Source organism: Vicia villosa, linkage group LG2 (assembly GCF_029867415.1).
Source record: "Vicia villosa cultivar HV-30 ecotype Madison, WI linkage group LG2, Vvil1.0, whole genome shotgun sequence".
Classification (NCBI taxonomy): Eukaryota; Viridiplantae; Streptophyta; class Magnoliopsida; order Fabales; family Fabaceae; genus Vicia; species Vicia villosa.
The window spans coordinates 102,110,952-102,123,606 of NC_081181.1; the positions used below are offsets into that span (position 1 = coordinate 102,110,952).

At 38.8% G+C, this 12,655-nt stretch overlaps 1 long non-coding RNA gene across 1 annotated transcript; it reads left to right on the forward strand.

The window, feature by feature from the left end:
* Positions 1-677: 677 nt before the first annotated feature.
* LOC131646542 (uncharacterized) lies at positions 678-1,920 on the forward strand. The gene is made up of 3 exons (XR_009297515.1): positions 678-766; positions 875-1,233; positions 1,825-1,920. It is a non-coding gene; the product is annotated as an uncharacterized LOC131646542 (long non-coding RNA).
* The last annotated feature ends 10,735 nt before the right edge of the window (positions 1,921-12,655 follow it).

Consider the following 12,655-nt stretch of genomic DNA (forward strand, 5'->3'; position numbering starts at 1 on the left):
AAAGACTAAGTAAACCTAAAATTATTAATGAAGAATAAAGAAAACAGGGGGTGTTAATATTGAAGATGGGGTGGTGCACATAGCATAGGCGCTGGGCCTATTGAGTCTGGCCCAAAGAAGTTTTATTGTTGTTCAGAATTCACACAAAAAGAAACTATGGGCCCTGGGGGTGTAAAGAGCGATTCGTTGGGCCCAAAAGATTTGATTACAGATTTTTGTGCAGAGTCTTAGCATACCAAAAATGGGCCATATGGGGGTGAATCTAGGAATGGCCCAATGGTTAATTGATGATCCATATGATTTATCTTGTTCGGATTTTTTATTCAGGTTTTGTTTAATTATTAGAAAAGAAATTAAAAGAGGAATAAAGATTAATCAATAAAAAAGAAAATTGAAAGAGGGGAATAGGGTTCAGAAAATGTGACCTTTGGAATCAAATCCGCAGCTTCTTCTTCGTGACTGATGGCAAAATTCTCCGATCCAAATCCGGCCACCGCAAACACCAGCTTCGACCGATAACTACCTTGTCTCGATCTCTCTCTACTTTCGCCTCCGATTTCACTTTCCCTGGTCTCTCTTCTCCGTTGATCCCATTGTAATGCCATCGTTTGCAGGTTGTTGATGATGCAGTGAAGACTAATCGCGAAGGCGATTGATGATGTTGAAGTTTGGAGCACATAGGTAGTGAAGATGGTGATTGTTCAGAGATGAGTGTCCGCTCGGAGCTATGGGCGAAGTAACACGAGAGCTCGGTGAAGTTCTTCAGGTAAACTCTGAGATTCTCTCTTTCTTTCTTGTTCAACTCTTCTTCTTTTACTTTGAGCTTCTGTTGATTGTTGTTCTGTGATTCGTTGTTGTATTGATATTGTTGCAGTTGAAGCTGATGCGAAGATGATGATGTTGCTTGAAGAACGTTGTTGAAGATGAGTGAAGGTGATTGAAGCTGATAGAGAATGGGAGAAAAGAGGCAGAGCGAAGGCAGAATGGTGGAAGAGGTGGAGACTCAGAGGAGGTTTGAAGTGATGAAGATCAGAAGGGATTAAGGAAGTGGAGAAGATTGTGTGAAGAGTGAAGAATTGAAGATGATGGTGTTCTGCTGAGAAAGTGAAGAAGATGAAAGTGAGTTGTGGAGAATGCAAACAGAGTGGTGAAGGGAGAATGAAAGTGAAGAGAGCAAAAATGGTGGAGGAGATCAATGAAGAAGGGATTGAGGATTATATATAGAAGCTAAAGGTTCGTTCCTCTGAAAATTCTGTTAACTGTTAGTTAAATAATCAGTTAGAGGTTGTTAGGATGTGTAACTGTTTCTGTTATTGATATTAGAAGTTAGTTATTGACTGTTAGCCACTGTTGTAGGTTAGTTAAAGGTAGTTATGAAATTGTTTGGTGGTTAGTTGGAAGTTTGTTAAGATTGGTTAGATTGTTGTTGTTAGTTAATTAAAAATGGGACAGTTAGAAGTTGGTTAAATGTTAGTTTAAATTAGTTACAAAGTTAATTGAAACAGTTAGGGATTGTTAGTGAAGAGTTAGACTTGAAGTAGAGTTAGATGTTGAAAATAATTTGAAACTAGTGACAAAATGTTAGTGTTTTCTTCTGTTGCTTGCAAGAGAGTGCAGTATAGTTGTTGAAAAGGAAGAGTGATAATAACTGTTTTAGGAGTAATGGCAGTTAGCTTAGGAATTTATAGCGAACTTGACTTTGTTTCTAAATTCATTTCTCTGTCTGCTTCCTTATATTGACTAGAGTTTGCAATACCATTCTCCAACATAGCACGGTTCAGTGTGTTTCCATTAACTAAACAATCATGCTTTGTTTCTGAGCAGTGGCTTGACGGACTCGTTGAAGCGTTAACATTGACCGAAGATGCATCCTCAATTGAATTTGTTCCATTTGAAATGATGTTACCAGAGAGGTTTGAGTAAGAGTTGCTGTCATACCCCAATTTTTGACCTAAGATACCACCTCATATCATAGCATATGCATCATTTGCATCTCTAACAAATTGCATAGCTTGTGTTTGTTACTTGTGACTCAGCAGGGATTTAATCAAGAAATCACTCATCAGTACAAGCAACAATCAACTAGGGTTTTGTTCTCCATTCATCTCAAATGAACCATCTTCATCAACAATCAACATTTGGTCCTCAGAGATTCATTTCAACAAGCTCAAAGGCACTGAATCAACCAAATTAGGGTTTTGACTGAAGATAGCATACTCCTGACTTTTGCTCAGGATTTGATCTAATGACTTGGGACATGACCTCAAGACCCCAAGTGCATCATTTTGACCTAATCCATTGGCTTAGGACATCTCCTACACAAGGATTGATCAACAGTGAAATTTCAAATCATCAGATTAGGGTTTTGAACTATCAGGGACTAAAATCAGGGATCACATTTGGGAAACCCTAAAAATCCCCAGGAAGTCAATCAAAGGTTTCAATCACCCTCAAATAATCCCTATGACAATATCCAATGGAAATTATATCTCAATTCAAGATCCACAGTCATCAATTTCATCAGGTCAACAATTAGGGTTTTTGACCTAATTCACTGAACAACTGCCTTTTTTAATCAGGACATGGTGCGAAAACTCAAACCATGGCTCAATATCCTCTAATGCTTCAATGTGATCCATTCATACCATTCATTTGATGAGGATAGCCTGTTTCATTTGAAATCTCCAGAAACGCGATTCGTCTGAAAAAGTCAGCTGTACAAGATCACCATTGACTTTTGGGGAATTTTGGTCAACCATGACTTTTGAAGTTTTGGATCATCAATATATGATATATGAAGTCATTTGATCAAGAAAAATCAAGAAAATCAATCAAGAATCAAAAAGTCAAAGTTTGACTTTCATACTTAGAAAATTTTTCTAAGTGTTTTTCATGGTTTTTTCCAAACTTTGGAGGGGAATAACTCAAAATTTCACCTACAAACTGAAAAAAACTTCCAACATGAAAGTTGTAGATTTTGATCCAATAAACAACTTTGACACATATAAATTTTTTCCATAAGATCAACCATTTAAGAGAAATGGAGCTTCAAAGTTGGTACTTTTTGAAAACTTCACTTAAAAACTCATTTTCTTCAAAGTTCATGGATCTTTTTCACCCACTTCCTTAAAGATCTTGAAGAAACTTTTAACTAGGGTTTTGAAGAGTGTAACATGAGCTTTCCAAAATGTCCAAGAGCATGAAAAAATATGGAGTGTAGCCATGGTTTTGAATTTTGACATTAGTGAACTTTTCACTTGAAATTACATGCCATTTTCACTAAGTTATGAACCAATTTGTCAAATGATCCAAGTAATGATGCATAGAAGCAATAATTGAATGATATTTTCTGATTTGAGATCAGAATGGAAGAGGATAAGAAGCTTGAGAAATAACCATGGTTAAGTCACTTTTAACCATTTGCATTTAATGTGAAAGATTCCATTTTATCTCTTAAGCCAAATCATCATTCTTGATCAACTTGCAAGAGCTTTGTATTCAGAAACTTTGGCCTATAAATAGAGGTCCTTACCTCATTCAAAATCACACCAAAACCTCACAATTATAGGTTTTCTCTCTTCTTTCTTGAATTGCAAGTTTCATAGTTTTCAAAGAGGTAGAATTCTCAACCTCTAAACCTTTGAAGTTCTAAGCAAAGTGATGCTTCTAACACTTCCCAAATACCATATGGAAGTTGTTTGAACCTTTGAAACCTTCCAAAAACACTTCAAACTCAGAATCATCATCTCACCTCCAAATATGCATAACATAAGCCTTATCATGCCAATTTTCATTCAAGCTCAATTCTGTCCAATCTAACCATCCAGACACCATCCATGTACCATATATGAACTATTCCAATCATCATCCCTGACCTGTAACTCCAAAATCACTAAGCTTGATCCTCACTTGAGCCCTACTGCAGATCGAGCATCACCAGCTGGTCCAGAGGTTTTCAGTTCATTCCAATCATCCAAACATGTTCCATAAGGTCCACTGAAGCTGTCCAGATCAAGAAACAACATCTGGAACCTCTCATTTGCAGAATTCGATTCTTAGTTTGGCCGTTTTCGAAGGTAAGCCTCATGAACTCCAAACTCATACATACATGCATCATAAATGAAAAATTGAATTGCTATCTTGTTTTTGCACTATCACTGATCAATAGCCCTCAATCAATTTCACAATTCATCAATCCTACACGATTCCATGTTCAAATTCAGAATTAGGGTTCTTAGTGTTCATCACAAAATTGATCATCTTGGAGCAAATATAAATGAATTATGAGGGCACCATCATGTTTCTCGTCCAAAACCGAGCAAGATAGACTATCTACTTGATCAAAACAACCCAGTTTTAGAGAAATTCAAAATCAAAATAGGGATGTGTTCTTGGCGCCATTTTTTGTTCAGAGATTTCAAACACTTGTTTTTGAATATAATTAAATGAGCGTGTATCATAAACAAGCTGCGCGCGCAGCTCAGTTGGTTGTTGTTTTGAGTAGTGAACCTCAGGGCGTGAGTTCAAGCCCTAGTGAAGACAAAACCTTATTTTTTACCACTATTTTTCTCATTTTTCTTCACAACTTCATCAATTAATTTAACTAACCAAATCAATTCATTTTTGCTTCATTTTTTAAACACTATTCATTTGATATATATATTTTATGAATACCAAAAAAAATCATCAAAAAATATTTATTTGATACATTTTTTAAATAGGTTTAAAATGATTTGTTTTTAAGTATTTTTAAATACTTTAAATATTGTTTTTCTTTTTGATTCTTCAAACTTAATCACTTATAAATATTTTTTGATCAAACATTAATCATTTAGGTATAATCTTTCTGTTTATCTTGATTAATTTGATTTCTTTCAATTTCAAATCGTTTTAAAAACAAGCGATCGCGATTCTTTTCAAAAACGATAAACCATTTCTTTTTGATTTTCAAAAGAAACTATTGATTAAATCTTTTTAATTAATCAATTGATTTTCAAAACAAAAGGGGCCTCTCGAATATTAGAGAGTATAAGTCCCTTTCCTCTTTCTTTTTACAGTTTTTCTTTGTACAGAAAACTCTTTCAAAAACAATAACTTTCAAACAGTTTTTTCAAACAACGCGTCTGTGAACAAAGCAATCAACCATGTTTTATGAAATAAAACACGGGCTTCCACGTAGGTATAAGTCCCAAGCCCCTTTTGTACATACCCACTCTAGTACATGAAATTAGGTATTTCATTGTACGCCTTTTGTACATATCTCAATCTGTTTTTAACTTTGAATAACAAACCAAAAATGAAGGTTTCCTTTAAATCTTCCCAAAAATACCATGGGCCTCCATGTAGGTATAAGTCCCAAGCCCTTTTGTAAATACCTGTTTACATAGCTTTGAATAAACTCAAGTGGACCTCTCCTCGAGTATAAGTCCCGAGCCCTGTGTATACAAATGGATCATGCTTATAGGTATATTTCCTTCATAAACTCCATTATATACACACACTTTGTCATATATATAATTGTTCATACCTGTTCATGTTTGTTCATACTTGTTCATGTTTGTTCATATGTGTGATATATGTGCTTGTTCAACTTAGTACAACACTAGGTTCCCCATAGCCTCCTATTGGGCTTCGTGCAAAGAATCTCACTAGTTTAGGTTAGGACATAGAGTATGGTTTCCCGGTGAAATCGCTCTAAGAGCTCAAACCAACTATACCATGCCTCCCCTTGGGCTTTGTACAAACGAGTGTCCCTCCCATAGCCTCCTCTTGGGCTTACAATGCAAGGACCCTGGATTGTCCCTCCCATAGCCTCCTCTTGGGCTTACAATGCAAGGACCCTCGGATAGCCTCCTCTTGGGCTTCGTACAAGGACCCACGGGCTTCTTATAAGCATCCCCCAATCCAAAACAAATACCCTAGGAGATTAGACATTTATCATCTCTATGATAGGAGTATCTCTTCTATATCATCACAAACAATCAATCAATCATACTTTTTTGCCACAAGTCTGGCTAATCAATCAAACTTCTTTTTGCCACAAGGCTGGCTAATCAATCAAACTGTTTTACCACCGTACTGGATGATTAATCAAAGTTTTTGTCACAAGGCTGACTTCATTGAAACTTTTGCCACAAGGCTGGCTGATTAATCAAAACTTTTCGTCACAAGGCTGACTTCATTGAAAGTTTTTGCCACAAGGCTGGTTAAACAAACAAAAACATCTTTATCATTCTAAGCGTCATAAGTGGCATGGCCCAGGGCTTATAATGAAAAGATTTTCAAACAAAAAACAAACAGATGTATGTGATGATATAGATTAGATACATCTAGCATTTAGACGACATTTGTCTATTTTCCTTTGCTTCCACTAGCATAAGTGGGAACTACGATTGCTCTGACTTTCTCAACATCCCTTTGAGAATACGTAGGCACAAGGTCGATCCTTGGCGAGCAAAACAAAACAAAAAAAAACATTCAAACCTTAGCACCCGTAGACCCCGAGCTACAGATGCTCTGATTCCCTCTAAGGGATATGTATGCAGAGGATCGCGATGATCTTTGCGAGCATAATCAAACAAACACCTTAGGTCCCACCTCTTTCTCACAAGAACCTCCACCACAACAAGAATGGAATAAACAAAACAAAGAAACCTATAGAGTACTATAGATACGTTGGGTGCTAATACCTTCCCTTCGTATAACCAACCCTCTTATCCGGAATCTCTCCCCCACTTTTTAGGTTATTGCAGCTTTTTTCCTTTTCCTACTTTGGAAACAATAAAAAGTTTGGTCGGTACAAAAGAAAAATCATTTTTTGAGCACTCGAGCCCAAAGAAGGCATCAGGTGTCTCATCCCGAAAAAGGACAAACGATTTTTCCCCGCGACAGAAAAATGGCGACTTCACTGGGGAATAAACTTTTTGTTGTTTCCAAAGAAAGGGTTATTTCTATTTGTTTTTATTTTATTCTTGTTACATGTGTGGTTCCTTGGTTCTGTTACTTGTGTGATTCTGTTACAAGTGATACATTATGGACAAATCCTAACCCGGATTAAGTACACATAAGAATTAGGTGGAGGGTATAGTCATGTATGGCATACAAGGAGTTCAGTCCTTAAAAAGTCAGCATGAGAATCCTTCCGCTCAGTGGAGGTTCCTTGTCGGTAGTATATGTTTAGCAAGTTCAGTTGCGAAGACATTATTGCTTTCATTGAACTGTAGAAGCTGAGTTGGCTGTAGAACCCCAACCCATCCTGGCCTTATTAGGTTGTGGTGCAGAAACTATTCAGGTGTAGACTTGGATTAGTTGTCATGCGGAGAACCACACTCAGACGAGTTTTTCTTGAGAATATTGCTGGCTCACAAGTTCAGTTGTGCAAGCCGGTAATATCCGAAAGAAAAATGTGGACTCTGACGTATCAGTAGAACATGTTTTGCAGGTGATAAACCCTAGTACTATCCCATGTTTGGTTCTCTGACCTCATGCTCGTGACGCTGGACTGTTGAACTTGTGTGTACCATGTTTGTGTTACCATGTTTGTAGTACCATGTTTGCGTTACCATGTTTGTCACACCATGTTTGCTTTACCGTGTTTGAATATGTGGCATCCATGCATCCATGCATTCATACATTCATTAAAAAACTCATCTTTTTCCATAAAAACATGATTTTTCCAAAAAAATTTAGAAATTTTCCTTGCAAACATTATAGGATTAAGTTATGGAGTGGGTAAAAAGGCATACCAAGAAGTACGGTTTCAAAGCTCCTAATGTAGAAAGACTGAAAGAGTTAGCATCTTTTGTACAAGATCCTTCTGATTTTAGGAAAAGCCATGGAAAGCTTTTGCCTATCTTGAACACTCATGTTGATGAAGGACTTCTCAAAACTCTGGTTCAGTTCTATGATCCCGTCTACCGGTGTTTCACCTTTCCAGACTATCAGTTGGTACCAACCTTGGAAGAATATGCCAATCTTTTGGGTATTCCTGTGTCTGACAAAATACCTTTCAATGGTTTGGAAGCCATTCCTAAGTCACCAGCCATTGCAGCGGGTATCCACTTGAAGAAATCTGAAGTAGAGAGTAATTGGACTACCAAAGGAAACCTTCCGGGTTTAACTTCGCAGTTTCTAATAAAGAAGCCTTTGACTTCATCGAAACTGGTAGCATGATAGCTTTTGAAGCTGTACTAGCCTTGCTCATCTATGGGTTGGTTCTGTTTCCCAACATCAACGACTTTGTTGATATCAACGCCATAAAGATCTTTCTGAATGGAAATCGTGTTCCGACTTTGCTTGGTGACATGTATTTCTCTATTCATCACAAAAATCGCCAAGGTGGTGGAATCATTGTATGTTGTGCACCTCTTTTGTACAAATGGATTGTTTCACACTTACCTAAGTCTCCTATTTTCACGGAAAACCGAGAAGGTTTGCATTGGCCTCGAAGACTTATGTCCCTTACTAATAATGATATCCATTGGTATGCTCTGGCTCGCTGCGGCACAGAAATCATTGATAGTTGTGGAGAATTCGCCAATGTACCCCTCATTGGTACACAAGGAGGAATTAACTACAATCCGGTCCTAGCCCGACGACAACTCGGGTATGCAAATTCAGTTAAACCAATTGGTCTCTCAGTGGAAAGTTACTTCTACCAAGAAGGAGAGGATCCTCAAGGGTTGAAAACAAGAATGGTGAGAGCTTGGTACGACGTCCGATGGAAAGGAAAAGGTGGGATAAGAAATTGCATTGCTACGGACGCCTACACCAGTTGGGTGAAGAAAAGAGCAAAGGAGTTTCAAATGCCTTATGATTATGAAAAACCCATGTTCCCTGTGGTGTCTCAACTACCCAATGTTCCCATTAACACTGTGGAAGAATACCAGGAGATTTTAGCCAAGATGAGATTAGAAAAAGACGCTTGGGAAGAAAAGTTTCGTAAAACTTATGAGGAAAACAAAAAGTTAAAGAAACGGGTGAAAGATCACGAAGAAACTCTCTATTATCAGGATGGATGGCTCATGAGCAAAGATGAGAAGATCCGTCGGAAAGACGCCGCAATCAGAAGATACATCAAAGAAAGCAAGAAAAATCTTGAAGCCTCGACAAGCAACGCTCCGATGCCTGACAACTGGAAGAATGTGGTTGACAAGCTGAGAGCTGAAAAGGCCGAGTTGAAAGCTTACTATGGGAAAGAAATCATGAAGCTCAAGCTGCACAACGCATTTGGTTCTCCGTCTGATGAAGATGTTTAGGATTTGTTTAGATTTTCATGTATCATTTGATTCTGTAAGGAGCTACGCTCCAATGTTGTAACATTTCCCATTATTTCAATAAAAGAATTGTTTGTGTTCAAATGTTTGCAAGGAAATAATCTTTAAAATGTTTGGAAAAATCATAAATTTCTTTTTGCATACATCATTCTGCATATCGAGTCTGTTGTATAGAGTCTTATCTTTTGGATCTTTCTCCAATAGATCGTCAAGCTGTCGCGTCTCAAAGTTTCTCGACCACGCTCGCAATCAGATCACAGATACAATACTCGTTCAAGCAGAAGAAGAGTAATGGAACACTCTGAACAAGAGAATATTGAGCTCCGTGGTACAGTGACCACCCTTCAGGAAAAGTTGGAAAGTCTCACTACTCTGGTTGACTCTTTAATGGCCGCACAGAATCAGCCGCCGCCACCTAACAGTCAAGCAACGGTAACATCTGAAGTCACTACTCCAGTTTCTACAGTTGCATTCGGTATTCCATCTTTCTCTATGCCAGAAGGTTGGGGCCCGCCTTTCAGCTTTGGTACAGGTTTCCGCCATAATTTCTCTAGGGTTCAAACAGCTACAACTGAAGCGCCTGCTGCACAAGGTTCAGCATTTATTCCACATTCAGGGGTAACTTTTTCCCAAATCACTATGGCACTTTCTCAACCCACTATGACAGTTCCGACCCCTACGGTTCACACTGTTCCTTATGATGGCAATGAGATTTATCATGATCAAGGTGATAGCACAAATCAGCGTAATCTTGTGGGAGATCTCCAAGAGCAGTTTAACAAGATGCAGTTGGAAGTTAAAGCTATCCGTGGAAAAGATTTGTTTGGAAAGAATGCCCAGGAGCTATGTTTGGTTCCCAGTGTACAAATACCAGCTAAATTCAAGGTCCCAGACTTTGAGAAGTACAAAGGTAGTTCTTGTCCACAAAGTCATCTCGTGATGTATGCCAGAAAGATGTCTACTTATGCAGATAATCATCAGTTGCTTATCCATTACTTTCAAGACAGTTTGACTGGTGCCGCACTGAAGTGGTACACAGGCTTGGATAGCACTAATATTCGAACATTCAATGACCTAGGTGAAGCCTTTGTCCGACAATACAAGTATAACTCGGATATGGCTCCGGACAGAGATCAGCTTCGATCCATGGCTCAGAAAGACCATGAAGCTTTCAAAGAATATGCCCAACGATGGAGAGAAACTGCTGCTCAGATTAATCCACCATTAAAAGAGAAAGAGATGACAAAGATCTTCTTGAATACTCTCAGTCCCTTTTATTATGAACGCATGATTGCTAGTGCTCCAAGTGATTTCACCGAAATGGTAAACATGGGGATGCGTCTAGAAGAAGGGGTCCGAACCGGACGTCTAACTAAAGAAGGTGGATCTTCAAGCGGAACCAAAAAGTTCGGAAGTGGTTTCCCAAAGAAGAAAGAACAAAGTGTTGACATGGTATCCCAAGGGAGGCCAAGAGGAAATGTCAGTCGTCAACAACAGGTTTCTGCTATTGCGCCAGTCGTTAATACAGCGCCAAATCCGGGATTTACCCCGCAGTTTCAACAACAACAGCCTCGACAACAGGCTCAACAACTTAACAACAATCAGAATCGTGTGCAAAGAGCTCCACAGTTTGATCCGATTCCAATGACCTATACAGAATTGTACCCTGCTTTGATTGAAAAAGGTCTCGTTCAAACTAGAGCACCACCACCAGTACCTGAGAGACTCCCATGGTGGTACAAAGCTGAGGTATCATGCCCTTATCATCAAGGAGCACCTGGCCATGATCTTGAGCATTGCATAGCTTTGAAATATGAAGTTCAGAGATTTGTTAGATCTAATCTCCTCTCTTTCAGAAATTTGAATCCAAATGTGCAAGCAAATCCACTGCCCAATCATGGAGGGCATGTTGTAAACATGGTGAATGGATGTCCTGGTCCATACCGAGTCTATAATATCAATTTCTCAAGAGCAGATTTGGTACAAATGCACGCTACTCTTTGTCGAGGGCAGAATTTTCGCCAGCATCAATACGGTTCCTGTAGAATATGTTGTGTGGATCCTCACGGATGTTCAATTGTGAGAAGAGATCTCCAAGTTTTGCTAGATAATGGTACTATTGAGATCTACAGAAATAGGGATGAAAATGAAGTTAACATGATAGGATGTTATCCGCATGAGCTTTTAGTCTCAGATATCAACTCGGAAATGCCTACAGTTAACGTCATCGTTCCTCATTTCAACATGCCTGAGCGCATGGAAGTTACTTACAACAAGCCAAGGGTTCCTGTTGCTCCTTTGATCATTTGTCTACCTGGACCTGTTCCTTATGACTCTGACAAGGCAGTTCCATACAACTACAATGCAACAATGATAAAGGATGGACAAGAAGTTCCTTTACCTACTCTTTCATCTGTCGAAAATATCGCTGATGTAAGTCGAGTAACAAGAAGTGGACGTGTGTATACTCCACTACCTCCAAAGCAGCCTGTTGTTCCTGCAGCCGGACAAAATCCTGTCAATGTTCTAGTGGGAAATCCTGTGGAAACTCCTGTCAGTAATACAAATACTGATGTTGGTCAGTCCAGTGGAACCAATGTCAATCCTGATTTTGATGAAATTTTGAAGCTTATCAAAAGAAGTGAATACAAGATTGTGGATCAGCTTATGCAGACTCCTTCAAAAATCTCAATACTTTCATTGCTGTTAAACTCAGAAGCCCACAGGGAAGCCCTGATGAAGGTCTTGGATCAGGCTTTTGTAGATCATGATGTGACTGTTGACCATTTTGATGGGATAATAGCCAACATAACTGCTTGCAACAATTTAAGCTTCTGTGATGAAGAACTCCCCGAGGAGGGCAGAAATCACAATCTTGCTTTGCACATTTCTATGAACTGTCAGTCAGACTCTTTGTCCAATGTGTTGGTAGACACCGGATCTTCCTTGAATGTGATGCCAAAGACGACTCTTGCTCACTTGTCTTACCAAGGAATGCCTATGAAGTTCAGTGGTGTAGTTGTCAAAGCATTTGATGGATCGCGAAAGTCTGTTATCGGCGAAGTCAACCTTCCCATGACAATTGGTCCACATACATTTCAAATCACCTTCCAGGTCATGGACATTCAAGCTGCTTATAGCTGTCTGTTGGGACGACCATGGATCCACGAAGCAGGGGCAGTAACTTCTACGCTCCATCAAAAGTTAAAATTTGTAACAAATGGAAAGTTGGTAACAATAAGTGGAGAACAAGCCTTGATGGTGAGCCATTTATCCAATTTCTCTTTCATCAGTGCTGATGATGTGGAAGGAACTCAGTTCCAAGGTCTCTCTTTAGAAGACGAATCTTCCAAGAAGAAAGCATCAATCTCTTCTTACAA